Genomic DNA, 16334 nt, shown 5'->3' with positions numbered 1-16334 from the left:
TTTTGCCTGCCAGTGAAGGAGAATCCTTTGATTCTATTAATTACTCTGAAATGATTCCAGGACAACATGTTATATCATCATACAATCATCTTGTATATCTTTCTAACTGCTGTTGAGCAGAATTGCACACAATATTCTAAATTGTTAGAGAATCTTTATAAAATCGTACTAGTGCACTGTAAAGTTTAAACACGTACCTTGATAATTCTTTTATTAAGTGTACGCTACCATTTTTATTTCCTTTTCAACTGCTTCCTTATAAGGTCGAGAAGATTCAATTGTTTCAATATAAATGCTTCAACCTTTTCTCCAATCTCAGTGTTTCCCATTTTAGACTTGTAGTTTGTTTTTGCCATTTTAACATCCTGTACTTGAGCAAATTAAATTTGCCATCAGTTTGCCCACTCCCATATCACTTTTAGAAATCTGAGTAGGCCATTCCAGATTAACGGATAACTGGGAAGGATGATTAATGATACATTTTAAAAGATTTCTAATTAAAAATGGAGTGTTTCTCTAATCTCCCCTGTTAACTAAAGCCTTAAGTAAGTATTTTATATAGGATTCCTATACCACCTTTTTAATATTAACTGTTCAAGACTTAGGTATGTATAAAAACTTAAGACATACTTGTAAAGATGCTTCCTACTGTGAAATGAATACTCGTTTACTATAGTACTCCACCTACTGTAACCCTGCACATGTTACAACAAATCAGAATAATCTGGTATTTCAGGCTCAGTCTACACTCATGTGAAAGTTCGAAACTGCCTGGGTCCTCAGTCTTGGGTGTGTTGTTAGAAGCTATTACCAAATTGCCATACTGAACCCCAGCCATTCCTGTACATCTGGCAAGCTCTGGCAAGAGTACAGGTTTACTGTAGAAGTCTGACCTATAACTAGCATCACAATCCCTACATTTAAAAACACATAAGAAATTAGTTATGTTTTCTCAATATGAATGGCAAGCTCATACTGCAACTCATTATTGGCCTTACTGTACACTTTTAAAAAAGTGTCAGTACAGAAGTGGTTCCAATTCCATTCCTCTTTTATTGAATTTGATGACTAACCTGTTGTCTTCCCACCAGCCAAGTTACACTGATTCCTTACTTGAGCATAAATGAAGCAATGTGACATCTTCATTGTTTACTTGACCAAAACCATGTTCAAATGCCAACATCTCTTGAAGGTGAACAACTGGAATGGGTAACTCTATACACTACTTCAGAAAAACTGACATAACCTTCCACTGTGACCATTCAAGTTGCTTTACCCAACATCGCATACACCTCCTACCAGAGACCAACAATCTGCATTACTACACAATGAAGCAGTGACCTCATGGTGAACAGCTGTTATCCTATCATGTTTATTCAGTGTATCCAAGGGCTTACATTCCTCTCTGGACAGCATTCTTAACACCTTAGCTCCTTCCTTGTGGTCATATCTCCGCACTAAACCCCTCCTCTACACCTCTGTCGCACATGACCCAGCTGCTTTGGTCCTTCCTAGCCTGACAAGCTTGTGCGTACCCCCCAATTACACATCTAGCTCATTGGTGACAGCTTCAGTTAGATGTCAAGTTTGTTTTTAATCTCAATTACTACTGTCCTCAAGCCATCCCTTTTCCTTCAAAACTGTCAGGAAAAGAGCTATCTTGAATTTACCCCACATACATACTACACAATAATTCATTATTGTAACAAATAATGAAGAGATCTCTGAAGTGATCAATGATGTATCTCCATACAGACATCAAAGTGCCTATTACAGAGGTTACAGTACATTTACACTAACTGCAATGTGCATAATTGCTTAAAGAACATTAACTGACAAAGCCTAAACAACATTCTAACAAAACTGTTTTGCTTTCATTTTTTAACGGTTTTACAGTACCAGCCCTACCAGTACGACTGGTGCTGTAGTCCAAATCACACATTGTTAAAAGTCTTCTGCACAAGAGACCCACTTCCTTTCAATGAAAATGCAGACAAGCTTATGAAATTCCAGCACAGCAGCACCTGTAGAACATAGAGGTTATTCCAGAGAACTGAGGACTGTCGCCAAGTGTAGCTGCAGCACAGTGCATATAGCCCAAAATGACAAGGCTGTACATACTGCTACTGACTTTTTTAATCCCCAGACCAACTACAGCCCTCCCACTAAAATGACAAGTGAAACAATTCCAAACAAACACAAAAAATAATTGCCTTTTAAATGTAAAGTCATTTTGCATAATAGACAAAAAGGCCTTATTTAAATGTATCTTTTTGCTACATACATGGAGCTGAGCTACCTACCTGAAAGGACTGGATTCCCTTCTGGGATGATAATGATTTTTGTTCTTCCCATTTCTATAACTGCATCATCTTCAGCTCCAACATGGGAGCAAAATAGAACAGATTCTAGACTTTTAGAAAATTTTTAGAAAAAAAAATAAATGCAAATATGGCATATCAATCTCACAGATCTCTAAGGTTGAACATGTTACAAGACATATCTCATTCCAATTAAAAAAAATAACCTTAAGTAAGTTACAGTACAACTCTGATCTTAGTTGGAGACGGGTGAAATTTAACTAATTTCTGTCCAAGTCAGTAAAATAGCCTTTCTGTCTTGAAGACAGTGTTCCAGTACACTGCAGTGTACCCCGACACTTGATGCTAAAGCCCAAACCTCAATACTTCAAGGAAAAATACAACCAAAACTTGAATGAGAAACTCATGTCACTTGAGAGCAAAACCAGAGCTTTCGCCTGTCAGCTGACACGTCACTTGTAACATTCCTATACAATCCAGATCTGCCTTCTCCAGATTCCAAATCCAGCTCTGAAGAAAATGCTGCTCAGTGCCAGGCACAGGAAGGGGCTGAGTCCTACTCCGTTTCTTTATCTCAGAAAAAACAAGAAACGTTGAAGAACTAAACACGGGCCCTGGAACAACGGGAGGTGAAGTAGACATTCCTGAGGACGGAGTTCACAACAGCTCGTTCAGAACAAGGGGTCTGAAGGGGGGGGGTCACACACTGGTCACGTACCAAGCAATACTGAAGCACAATTTTTGCTCAAAGAAATGAGTCCTTTCTCTTTGATTGTCTGTTTAAAAGCTGCTTAGAAGCATCTAATTAAGAAAAAAAGGAAAAAAACTTTTAAAAAGATTATGTGCAAAATCAGGTGACACTAACCGCAGACAACTGAAGAGAGAGCCTAATTTTTTTTTTCTTTTAGTTCATTCCATCATATAGGTATATTTTACCAGATTAACAAGAAAGCTGCAACAAGGTTTTTTAAGGTCCTTTTAACACAGGGACAGATTTTTTCATGTTCTTCAGATTTACAGAGCAGCAGCTTATTCATCAGAGTTTCATCCATTCTGTAAAAGAGATATTACAATGAAAAGAGGATGTTTGGTAGATCATGTTTTCATAGTAGTTTAAATCTGGATGGATCTTGTCCAGCCATTTGTTGAATGATCCCAGGAGTTTTGAACAGAGCAGCAATATATTTTTCTTTTATATGCAAACTAAAAATGAACACAATACTGAAAATAAAGATATCCTGGCTTGCTACCATCTGCTGTCTTGTACTAATTTTGTCATTATTTTGAGCACTTTTTCTTGCACCTTCAAGCATTTTCTTAGTTTACAGTCTCTGGAGTAGCATCTTTTAAAATCTTTTTTTCCTTTAGAGAACTGCCAACTGATAAGAGATTAAATCACTAATGCCATTCAGCAACAAGTGTGATGTATAGTTACTATAGACAATCCCTATTTAACACACAGAGCATCTAAATCTGTATGTCTTCTAGATCATAAGTGTTATTTAATTTAAATATAATCCCTCATTTCCTGCACAAGAGGAAACTTTAAAGTGATACTATAGTTACTCCTAAGGGTTTTATGTGGGTCATGCTGTCAAATCATAAGACTGCTTCATGCTATCATTTTTTCAGATTGGCTCCTCCATCTCCCAGCCAGAACAGTTGTGTGGTTTTAAACAGGTTACAATACATTTTCAGAATAAGTTCATAACTGGACCACAGCTATCCGTTTCTTTGTTTTCTATTTTCATGTGCCTGAATAAACACCACTGTAACCACCTATGTATTTTATACGGCAAACCTGGGAATCAGGCAAGTAAATGACACAATTTAGTCCCCATGTACTTCAGTGGTTCTTCAAATCAATTTTTTATTTTGTTTTTACAAAGGGTACCTGCTCCATAAAAAAGGCTGCATATGAAGGGAGGCCATTATGCCCATGTTGTTCATTTGACAGTGTACAGGTACATATATATACTTTTTACACCCACAATTCCTTATGTAAAGAAGCATTCCCTGTTCACCATCCTAAATTATTTTAGTTTTCAACCAAGATCCCGTGTCCCAGTATTAATGCAAAGCGAAATATTACTCTGGGTTGGTCCTGTCTTCCTTAGAATTTTATATACAGTACATTAATCAATCATTTCTCAATTTCCTTTGTTCTAAACTGAAGAGATACATTCTTTTGGGGTATGGAGAGCAAAACAGCACAATATTCTAAAGCACGTCTTACTAGCTTCCTACTGTACATCCTGAATCACCCATTCAATAGGTATAGTGTATGTTTCTATGTTTTCCATGTAACTTAGTTAATACAGGTTTAATAATAACAGGAAAATACATAGAATATTACTTTTTTTTACAATTAAAAAATTGAACATATTTAAACAATTTAAGAACTGCTAGTTGTTATAGCTCTGCCATTAGTTTGGCAGTGCTGTAACAAGTATGTATCCCCCCACCACATGCTCAGCCACAGCAAGCAAGTCTGCAGACATTTAACACAACAAGTGTCAAATAAATAAGGAGGAAATTTAAGCAGGTTTAACTCAAAATGACTAAAAGGTGACAAAAGTTTCAGAGAAGATGGCAAAACAGTGTTAAGAAGCATGAATGTTTCCAGTAGTGGCATTTCAGAAGTCACTGAGCTAGTTACCAAGTAATGGATAGTCTGCAGCCATCCCATTAGCACAATCAGTCATGGGAACAATCTCTTTTTAGGTTAATGCCAGCAGCCATATCACCCTTTAACTCACAACTGGCAACCCACTGAAGCTAAGCAGGTGTCAGCCTGGTCAGTACCTGGATGGGAGACCTCCTGGGAAAAACTAAGGTTGCTGCTGGAAGAGGTGTTAGTGGGGCCAGCAGGGGGCGCTCACCCTGTGGTCCACGTGGGTCCTAATGCCCCAGTATAGTGATGGGGACACTATACTGTAAACAGGTGCCATCCTTCGGATGAGATGTAAAACCGAGGTTCTGACTCTCTGTGGTCATTGAAAATCCCAGGGCGTTTCTCGAAAAAAGTAGGGGTGTAGGCCCTTCTAATAATCCCCTAATAATCCCTTCATTACTCTCTACTCTCTTCCCCACTAATAGCTGATGTGTGGTGAGCGTTCTGGCGCACTATGGCTGCCGTCGCATCATCCAGGTGGATGCTGCACAGTGGTGGTGGAGGTGAGACCCCATTACCTGTAAAGCGCTTTGAGTGGAGTGTCCAGAAAAGCGCTATATAAGTGTAAGCAATTATTATTATTATTAATGCTATGACAAGTGGTACAGACAGAACTAAATATGGCTAAATTGCATAAAACCTTAGGAGTGTCAACAACCAGGTATGATTTCACAGACTGCACTTGATGCCAATTTCAGTGAATGTTTTGCATTGAATAAAACCAGAAATAGTAAGTTATTGTCGATATTTTAATGTGAATAGAAAACTAATTTCTCAACAGGCTGCCATTGCTTCATTCTAGCCTCTCTGGTTCTTTAAGATTGAGCAACACCTCTGGGACACAGTCGAAGTACAAGTACAGCGCTTGAGTCACTAACACAACAAAAGAGATAAGAGTTTGTATCATGGAGTTATGAAGAACACACTGTCTAGATGCCACACAACAACCACAGGCAAAGAGCAGGAGAACTACTCCCACCTGAAACACTTTCCAAATCTGGTCACTGTAGTATGGAGAAAGTCAGAACAGTCAGAAAGATTGCAGTATTATTAATGAGGAGCCCAGAAAAACAAATCCAGGACTGAGAACATGGGTTAGAGAGTGTGGAATAAACTGCCCCATCATCCTGGGATCATACCCAACAACCAGAGGAACGAGAAGGGTCAGGGGTCAGATAGAGGGTTAGGGTCAGGGGTCACAAGGCCTCCTCTCATTTGCAACCTACACTGTAATCCAGAAGTCAGTTACAAAAGCAAAGCCAATATGGCTTATGTTCCATATAACAAAGGGTATGAAAATATTGACTTCTTTAGAGCTACAGCAAATTGTAAATAGTGTGCATACAAAAGTACTTTTGCCATTCAAGAGGATGAATCTGTCCTCATATTTAGGAGATAAAATTTATGAAGCACTAAAAAAACTCAAAAGCACTATAATTATGCACACATAAAATAGACTAGTAAAATGTCTCAGCAAAATGACCAAATAAAACTAAGAGGAAAATAAAATGAAATGAAATGCAACAATAAAAAATGATTTCAGTCACAGTGTCTCTAATGGATTTGAGCAACCTATTCCACAATTTTGGTGCTGCTCACAAGAAGGCTTTCCCACCGAGGGGTTTAGGTAGTATAAGAAATCCTGAACCAGCACATCTCACATTAATTGCTGGATATGTTAATATACAGTAGTTGTCTAGTATTAAAAAGAAGGACTTAAACCTAATAATTCAGCAAGTAATACTGTCATAGATTAAATATTTAGTACCTTGCTTATCATTTACGATAATAGCTGGACAATTCTAAGAAACTCATGTAGGTTTTATTAAAATAAACTCTCCATAAAGTATTATATCTTAAAAACCTAAAGCATATCCTCAAAATGCTTAAGGACTAGGCAACCTTAATTTATTCATAAATTTATTTCCCTCCCCATTCCATAGCTGCTTGCCATTTTCTGTCTCAGCTGCCTTTCATCTCAACGTTCTCTTCTGTCTGTACACAGAATTAATGTACAGTGTGTGACTGCAATCAGCTTTGAAATCAAAAATCCTTCGGTGTTGCACAAACAACCTGGACAAATATTTCAACATCTTGGATGCAGCCTACAATGTTTCCTGGGAACCACAATCCCTTGTGAAAAAAGTTCAATTCACCTTTTCAGTACAGACACTAAAGATTTAGGGCACCACCTGATCTCACAACGGGAGAGAAAGTGTTAATCAGAACAAACCAATTAAATTGTTCCTTAACACGATCCCTTTAAACGAACTAAGGAAGGGGGCTCATATTAACCTGGGTCTGATTAAACAAAGTTTAAGTTTAGTTTATGTGACTTTCTGGGCATGTAAAGCACAGTGGGATTTTAACATTCGTGAGGGTTCAGTCACATATAACCAGACCTAACTGTTGTACTGTTGTACAACATATTACAATATATAGTCTTTTAATCATAGATACATAAGTAACCCTCCTTCATTATGATAAAGAACTAATGCACTGGTTTCAACTTAATTTAAATAGCACTGATCAACTAAAAGAAAAATGGTAATCAAAGACATATAGTACTTAGCTAAAATAAACAAGAATCCCTCCTCTGTGTCCAGCCTACACTTTCTATCTCTGCCTCCATCAATAGCACGCTTCACTGTAATGAAACAAGCAATAAAACTAAGTTTCTAGGCTGTCATTCCCCACACAATAAACACAGAACCTGGAACTTTTGTTACAATACAAAATATCACACTGAAATATGGATGCTGGATAGTGGGTACTTGGGCAAGGGGTAGGAAGAGGCTCTCTCGCTAGCTAGTTTCATCTTACTATCCTAGTCTGAAAATAACTTTTCACTCCTCCCAGCATTAATTTTTTAACTTTTATTTTAAATAAAGAGTGTATAACCCTTGTGTTATATGGTTGTCTGGCTTCAATTTATCTGTTAATATGCTGTTTTACTGGGTTAGATGTAGAGTACATCACCTCAGATATTTAAATAAAGTAGCTAGTGCAGTATTAACTTCAACATTGCAGTCTGAATGTAATGAACAACAAAATATTACAAATATTCTTGCTCTCCTTCTAAACTCTGAATTGCATTTGTTTTAGAAACATTTTTACACATTTTGTCTAAATACATAGTTGAGATTTCTTGTAGACCTGACATTTGTGCATGCCTCACACATGTTAAAACAGGACATCACCTTTAAGATGCAAGTATTTCCCCTGAAAAGATGACAGAGAATATCACTGTGCCATTTCTGTAAGAAGATTCCTGTTTATTAGTTTTACATTGCTTACTTTTGAGAGATTTCTATTATCTCATCATCACTACTTCAGGATTTTACTGAACTGAAATACATTGACTACCATGTGGGTAACACAACAGACAGATGCAACAAACACTTAACTGCAAAAAGCCCACCTCTGCCAGTTACCGAGGTGACACTCGCTTTCAAAGCATCCTGCTCCAATGTAAAATCTGTCCCACATTTCCCCATCTCAAAATCAAATATATTTCAGGGAAAAAAAATGTCGTGTTTTCATTTCTAGCATACATTATTTCTTACTAAATTATAAAATGGATCCATTTTAATCTTTTCAGAATTCGACTTTCGATCAACAACTTGGAAATACAAAGTTTCGTCTTTGCAGACAGCAATCAAGTATAAAATCAGTACGACTCATCTTACAGTCACTGTGTTTCACTGGCAGCTTCCAGTAAAGTACAAGTTCTGGGAGAGAATACTGTACTTGTAGAAAAAATACAATAGTGCAAATCAGCAATCTAATTGAGAAGACATTCAGAAATTAATACAAAACCATTATACTGACATCCAAATACTGAAGGTAAAATTGCCTAAAATGTCTGTATCCAAAGAGCAGATTTATGACTTCACCACCTGAGCTCCACAGCACAGAGATTATTGCAAATTAACCAAGGAGGTTGAGGTGCTAGTAATAACTTATTTTGTTGGGCTATCTGTCCTCAATTAACAGTACCCTTGCTATAACACTACACCTGGCTACAAAAAGGAACAAATCACCCTTCCATTGGGTGTTGACAATGTCATAAGTCTGTAAGTGACTACACATAGTCTGTGTGTTAACAGAAGTGTTAGAACCTATACTGTATAACTGCCATACTTTGCTCTCTTCATTTGCTTCCTGTCAGGTACAGGGCAGACATAAAAATCCTTCTACTTACTTATAAGGCTCTCAGAGGTCAGGCACCTGTCTATCTAATGGAACTTATTAATGTATACCATCCAAGTCACCTGCTTAGATGACACAATGCAGGTCTTCTTTATATTCCATGCATTTATAAAAAAAACAGTTGGCAGTAAAGTCTTTAGTTACAGAGCCCCTGGCTTATTGAACAGTCTCCCACCCCATATTCGGGATGCAGAGTCAATCTCAGTATTCAAATCCAGACTGAAGACCTATTACTTCAGCCTAGCCTTACAGTGTGAGTAGCCTGCTGCAACCATGGCTGCTGGTGTTGCTGTGCATGCCATTGTGTGTCTCTATGTTGGCCCAACAGGTAGATACATCTGTTCTGACCAAACTATCCTATTCTTCTCCCCACATGTCCGGATGGTGCCCAGGTTGGGCACCATCTGATTTGGATGCTTCATCACTGCCATGGATCCAAGAGGGACATCGTGGATATAGCTATCGTTTAGGAGGATTTTTCTGGTCTACAGAGATCTGCATGGGGTACTGACATACAGAATACATGATGAATGGATTAATACCCTTGTTCATTTATTCATTTTTTTAATTATATAATGTTAGCATGTCCAAAGGGGTTGGCCAGCCAGTTGACCCTGGACCCCTAGAGGGTTTTTTCTCCTTATTAATGAGTTTTTGGTTCCTCTCCTCCATTGTCTTCTGGTCTTCTGTTCTGTATTCACAAAATGTATGGTTACTTGCATTGTTAAGCACCTCAGGGAAAGCTTGTTCTGAAAGGCACTATATAAAATAAAATACATTGAAGTGAATTCTAGAAAACATGAATGGGTTCTGATTCTCGCTATTTAATGATAGCCATAATATATTGAATAAAACAATTCAGTGTTCACATAGATTAAATGTCTTAGAGGAGTTGTTGTACCAAACTACATTACCGACCTGGCCAATAGTAATTTCAAGCAAAGGCTGGACGAGATCCCTCTATCAATTAGCTGTTAGTAACAAAATGTGTTAGACAGGCCAAATGGCCTACTCTCATCTGTAACTTTTTTACTTTTATTATATTATATAATATATTAAGCATTTTTTGTTGTATCAAGAGGATACCCAAGCTGCCATCAGCTCTAATCTACACTGCAGTGTGTGAGAACACACCTGGAAGATTGCTACAGCACTGACCTGTCTTTCCATGGAACAGGAAGGTCTGTATAGGTCTGCTCTGGCAGTACAAGATGAAGAATTCTCAGCTTGCGCAGGAGAAACAAGCTTTTTTATTCTCTGCAGCTGCTCTATCATAAGACCAGGTAAACAACCACCCTAATAAGACATAAAAAGATATTGCCACTATATTTTCTGAGGAAGTCAGAAACTAACCTCAAAGCAAAGTAAACTCTAATGGAACTGTTCACTTTCAACAAGTGGAATATCCTGACTGCCCTGAGAAGACTGTCAGATGTTGAATGAAACATGTCTTTGATTGATCTGGTTTAAAGTTTGCCTTATATATAATATAAAAACGAATGTGTCTGGAATAATGTTCTGCAACTGATCATTAAGTCTTCCATGTTGTTATAAATTGCTCAGAAAGTAGTCTTACAGGTACAGAAAAGCCTTTCACTTCAGCTGCACCCATCAGAAGTTCATTGAAATGTGATTTCCTGCTTGTAAAATCACAAGTCATAAAACAAAATGTGTAAAATAGTGATCTTTTGCATCTGCAGTTTTACCAGTAACTATGGATATATGGTTAGACATTTTAACTGTTTTTTTGCAAATTAGTTTTACATTTGCTGAAAAGTGGAAACAGCTAGGAATCTTGTTCTCCCCCTTTTAAATGTCTGTGGTGATCTTCTGAGTTATTGTTCTTTTGAATAATAAATTGCAGGTTTTGCCAAAGCAGTTACATTTATCTGTACAGTGTAACAGGTGAATATTTGTACTGCTTTAAATGCTTTTTGATGTGTTTGCTTCTCTCTCGGTTTATTGATTTTCATCCAAAATCATAGTTTCTAATTAATCACCTGATGATTACTGAGATTAGAGTGCCCACAGGGATGCCTAGAAGAATGTTACCAAGGAAAACTCCAGGCCCAACTCATGATCACAAGATACACCTCTGTTTATGAGCACACCTAAATATTTTGATTTCAGATTTAAATTTTCACCAGTTTTGTTTGAAAAAATATTACAAAAATTCCCTGGTCTCTACCCTGTATACCATATTTGTCTAAACAGGAATTAGCCCTGGAGAAAGCCATCTCATTTTCTAGAGTGTCCTGGCCTAAAAGAGGAAAAGATTAAATCAAGACAAACTGTGGTTTCCATTTTAGGTGCTGAAATAATCCTTGTTAGAAACAACAACCTAGTGTACCAAATGACCTACTACATATTCTTTTAAAGACCCTCCTCTCCTGGTTCTACGCAAATTATTATTTTTCCTAGACAAGACTTAAACTAGGCTGCAGATGAAAGTATCCAGACTTCAGTTCCTTTCCTTTCTAATTCAGAAACACACTGAACATCATATACCTATATAAAGCCTTTAATCATATTGCTTTCACAGTTTAATCTACGATGCCTTGGGTTTTTACCAAACGTGAAACTACAAAGATAAACAAAAGCAAACAAAAATAAAAATCAGACAAGAGTACAAGGTCTATCTAAAATGTAGCAAAGCATTGTTCTGCAACAAGGATGCTATGCATTTATCCATGACTTTATATAGCACATTTCATCATGAAGCATCCCAAAGCATTTTCATATACTGTATACAAGGTGACCCAGGTCATTCATCACTGAAGCGCAGCACTACACAGCATGGTAGAGACATGAGAAGCTTCTTTACCAACTGAACTAGGGAAACAATAAAACGGCCAAATTGTGCAAACGCAGGGTAAATGTAGACACCAGACTGTCTTACAGTGACAAGGGTTCTTAAGTGACCAAGTAGCAACCCGAGGTTCTTATACAGTGTGTATACAGTCATAATACCATGGCATTGGTTTGGAAATTCTCCAACAGAGGAAAATGCAACCTACCATTCAATATCACATCAGCACTCTGTGAAAAGCATTTTAATATACAGCCTACATATCTACATATGTTGTTCAAGAAAGGTTCACTCTTCTGGCTTTTCTAGATCTGCCATATAAGTGGTTGTGGAGAAAGAGGTAGTTAGCAATTTCCAGCCCTGTTAGACTCAACTCATACACCAGTGAGTTAGCGATCCTCATATCTCCAAAGTGTAACATCTCACAACCAGGGTTGAAAAATCTTTAGGCCCATATGGACATTGGAAAAAAGAATAGTTTTGTGAACACAAGACCAGGAAAATAATTATAACTGTAATCAGTAACTTTCTATAAGAAACAACATCACTATTATTGTATTATTATTCAGCCACCCCTAAAACATAAGTAAACAATCAACATGTAGCCTAATCTCATCCACACAGAACATTAACAGACCCCAAGTTTGAAAAACTCAAAAAGTACATTCAGAGCCTTGAATATTCTTCAACTCTGCTTCCACGACACGATGGAGGCCTGCCTCCTATTGATACATAATAAAGTATAGCAGACGGGTTAGACAAGACTTACTAACATCACAGACCAAATAATGTAGTACTAGACCACACAAGAACCATAATTAGGCCTCCAATTATATAAAAATATCCATCAACCTACCAATCACAAATTCTAAACACGTCATATGACTGTGATGACACTTTAATCTCCACCCAATGAAACATACTACAGAGAAATGTGTTGGTGATCAGGTGTTGGTAGGCAATCTGAAGTTTAATCTGGACTATACCATTTAGAACATGCCTGGATTTAGACAGAAATTCCATGACTTAATGGACTAGCTGTGTATGTGGCATAAGGTAGACTTAGGTCTCCATTCCCAAAGGTACAAGGAACAACTAAGAGCGCACTACATACATCTGGATAATTAACTTTACTTTTATAGAGCCTTTAAAGATAGATTCTCAAAGCGCTTTACAGTAAGAAAAGAAGTTAAAGATAGCAGATAAAATTAGCACAATTGAAGACAAGGATTTAGAATGCAATAGGAGATGGAAAGACACCAATTACATAAAAACCTCTCTTAAGAAAAGGTTTTACCCTGAATTTGAAAGTTCTCAGGGAAGTTAACACTCCAATACCTGTGGAGATAGAAATCCAGAGCAAGAGAAGGCCGTGTCACCCACTGAATGTAAATGAGCTTGTGAAACAAACAGGAGACCAGAATCAGACAAACAAAGATTGCAAGATGGGAAAAAGGAAGATAAGTCAAATGTGGATGTCTGGTCACAGCTTTCTGACCAAAACTGTCCAGCACTCGAATAAATTGTTGCTTATGGTTTAAGACTGAACCATAGACGCCTGAACCTAATAATGTCTATTCAAATATTAACACAAAGTTCGCTCAAGAAAAAGCAAAAGCAGTACTCCTTAGGGACAGAGGATCTTGGTGATGACTTCTATCAATGTTGCTTTTTTTCTTCATCCTTGATGTTGTAAAGACCAATCTGTACAATACAGGAAAAATTAACTGGGAATAAAGTCTACTTTATATTTTACAAATTTACAACTTGTTAGACAATTTCAGCCACCATTAACTGATGTGTGGAGAAGATTATAGCTATACCATAGAAAAAGAACAGACAGCAATTCATTTCTAAAGGAAGGATTTTTCTTTAGTTAGGTCTCCTTATATTTAATTATATGCTACCTGTTTATCTCCGGCCCATAAATCCAGTTATTGTCAATCAACTTGGAAAAAAGTTATCATCATCAGGCCCCAGAGACGTACAGGTATTGTGATGTCTACAACTCCAAAACTCATCTTCCAAAGCTCCCCACTAAAGCCTGGGCAACACAGACATCCTTCCTGCCCCTCATCCCATAGAGCAGCAGCTCAGTCTTTAGAACAGTTACTGTTGCTCAAACTCATTTTACAAAAGGAATTCCTCACAACAAAGACAATGGGATTGTTTTTTTTATCAATAATCACAACAAAACCCATGATCTAAACTACACATCTGAAGGCCGAGACAGCTGAAGCCCCAAGAGAATTTAGCAATAACCCATGTGTCCACAAACAAACAGCAGGGTCTCACAAAAGTCCCCATACTTTATTCATAGCACATTGTGCAAAGACGCGATAAGACTGGTGTTCAATACAGGGGGCGACTCTGGATCAGCATGTTGAAACGGATAAGCTTTGACTGAAACATTTGATTTTGCCGAGTATTTCACTTATTTTGAATCTATTTTAAGTCAGTATATTATTGCAAACCTTACAAATCTATAAACCTACACTTTTACTTTTCATTTTCCCCAATGAATCCCACCCAAACAATAGCGGCTTTAAAAGGGAGGGGACGAGTTTAACTTTATAATATAACGCTTGGTAGGATCAGACAGTATAATTATACCGCACGAAAGTTCTGAGTGTATGATGCGCAGGTAAAGCAAACCGCATTCAAGTAGCAATTCACACTACTTCTTTCTACTAGGGCGGTTTTTTTTTTGGGGGGGGGAGAGAGAGACTTCCAAACACAAGCAGCCGTGGTACAGTTACATGTGTCTCATCTAGATAAAACGACGTTTCATAATGCACCGTTTCCCTTATGCAAACCACACTGATCAGCACGGTCGGGTTTCCAGACTGGGCGTAATAAGACAAGACGCCGGCATCGGCTAACCTCACGGAGAATTGAACACCGAATTTCCACGTCGGAAACGGTGAAATGAACCACCGATTACCAGGACAACCTGGACACAAGCTCAGGTCTGCGTGCTATAACTCAAGGCTTTAAATGAAACAACGATAAAAAAACTATAATCTATAAAACCAATATTTTAAATATTAAAAACAGGTAGTTTTACAAATCACTCAAATAAGTCACGATTTAAAAAATCATCAGAGAATATTCCTTATTACGAAGTAAATAGTTTTCAGCCACATACGTGTTAGTTTCTGACTTCTGCGATTACAGGAATGATTTCTCTCGTTTCCGAAGGATAATTCCTTCATCACAGGTCCTTAGACTATGGCTAAATTGTATCGGAAATGTTACAGCGCTCCCATCACTTTCCTGTCGACGATTATCAGCAAATTATTCTAGTCGCCACTCACAATCAACACATTTGTACAAATAAACTGATTTGGCACAATGTATGTCCCATCCAACTAAACCCGAAAGGCACCAACACAAAAATCAGTCTTTGAATGGACAAATCAATCCTTCAACCGCTTTGATTTCGGATGAACGTCGCCTGATATTCGCTCCTTCAACAGGTTGTACTGATCCTGGTGGAAACGCAAACACGGCTGTGACCAGAAACACGGACGGCGCCAGCACATTGGGGATACAATAAAGTTAAGGGAACCATTCTAGACCAGAGAGATCATAATTTTAAACACCTAGATTTAATGGTAAGGTTTTTTTGTTCTTATTGGCAATGCCTCCGGCGACTGCACAGTAGGCTAAGCCCGCAGGCCTGCAAACTATCCAAACTTCCCAGGCGTCGCTTCCCTGTTCCAGAGCTGAAACCTGTTGACAACAATACTTCCAGAAGAAAGCCAGCAGTACGAAAAGACGCTCACCTCACCACGGTCCCTTTGGATAGAAGCCCCCAGTTCCTTTCACTTCCAATCCTGGGGGGTAAGAAACAAAACCAAGTTATAATAATGGTGAAGTCCTAAATGATCGTAGAAATATCCTCTTTAGCTCCGAATACACGACCCGCTCCGCTGCTGCACTACAGCAGCACCATGCAGACAGCCTTCATGCAGCAGCTCCCCGAAGCTTTGAAACACCGCCACCTATTGGAAGAAACTTCATTCTAGGCTCCATTCCCCTGGAGACTGTCCAATCAGAGCACGCCTTACTTCAAGCCTCAAGGAAGGGGTTGTATCTGAAGGGACAAAGGTGAAGCCAGGAATGTTATTGTACTTGTCAGGGAGGCGAGGAGTGGAGCATTAATGCGAATCAAGTCCTGAAGTTAATTAACAAACCTGAGTCTATACGACCTCTTATTTTCGTATAATTATTTAGATTATCTCTTTTTACAAGATGGCTTAAATACAAAAAGTATATAGAACTTACATATATATAAATTGTGCATTAAGGCAAC

The 16334-nt window shown here is 38.0% G+C and overlaps 1 protein-coding gene across 4 annotated transcripts in view; it reads right to left on the bottom strand.

Annotated features, from left to right (window-relative positions):
- pals1a (protein associated with LIN7 1, MAGUK p55 family member a) overlaps positions 1 to 16022 on the bottom strand; it is an 82210-nt gene extending 66188 nt beyond the window's left edge. For 2 of the 4 annotated variants that reach the window (XM_088648895.1, XM_088648897.1), the window contains exon 1: positions 15805 to 16022. The gene's annotated coding sequence lies outside the window, so the exon portion shown is untranslated. Of the gene's footprint in view, positions 1 to 2303; positions 2831 to 15804 lie in introns of those variants that run through there. The other 2 variants (XM_088648896.1, XM_088648899.1) reach the window with 1 other exon arrangement.
- Positions 16023 to 16334: the final 312 nt, after the last annotated feature.

Source organism: Lepisosteus platostomus, chromosome 10, assembly GCF_059453375.1.
Source record: "Lepisosteus platostomus isolate fLepPlt1 chromosome 10, fLepPlt1.hap1, whole genome shotgun sequence".
Lineage (NCBI taxonomy): Eukaryota > Metazoa > Chordata > Actinopteri > Semionotiformes > Lepisosteidae > Lepisosteus > Lepisosteus platostomus.
Note: the sequence above shows the minus strand (reverse complement) of the source record. Positions and strands in the feature narration are given on the sequence as shown.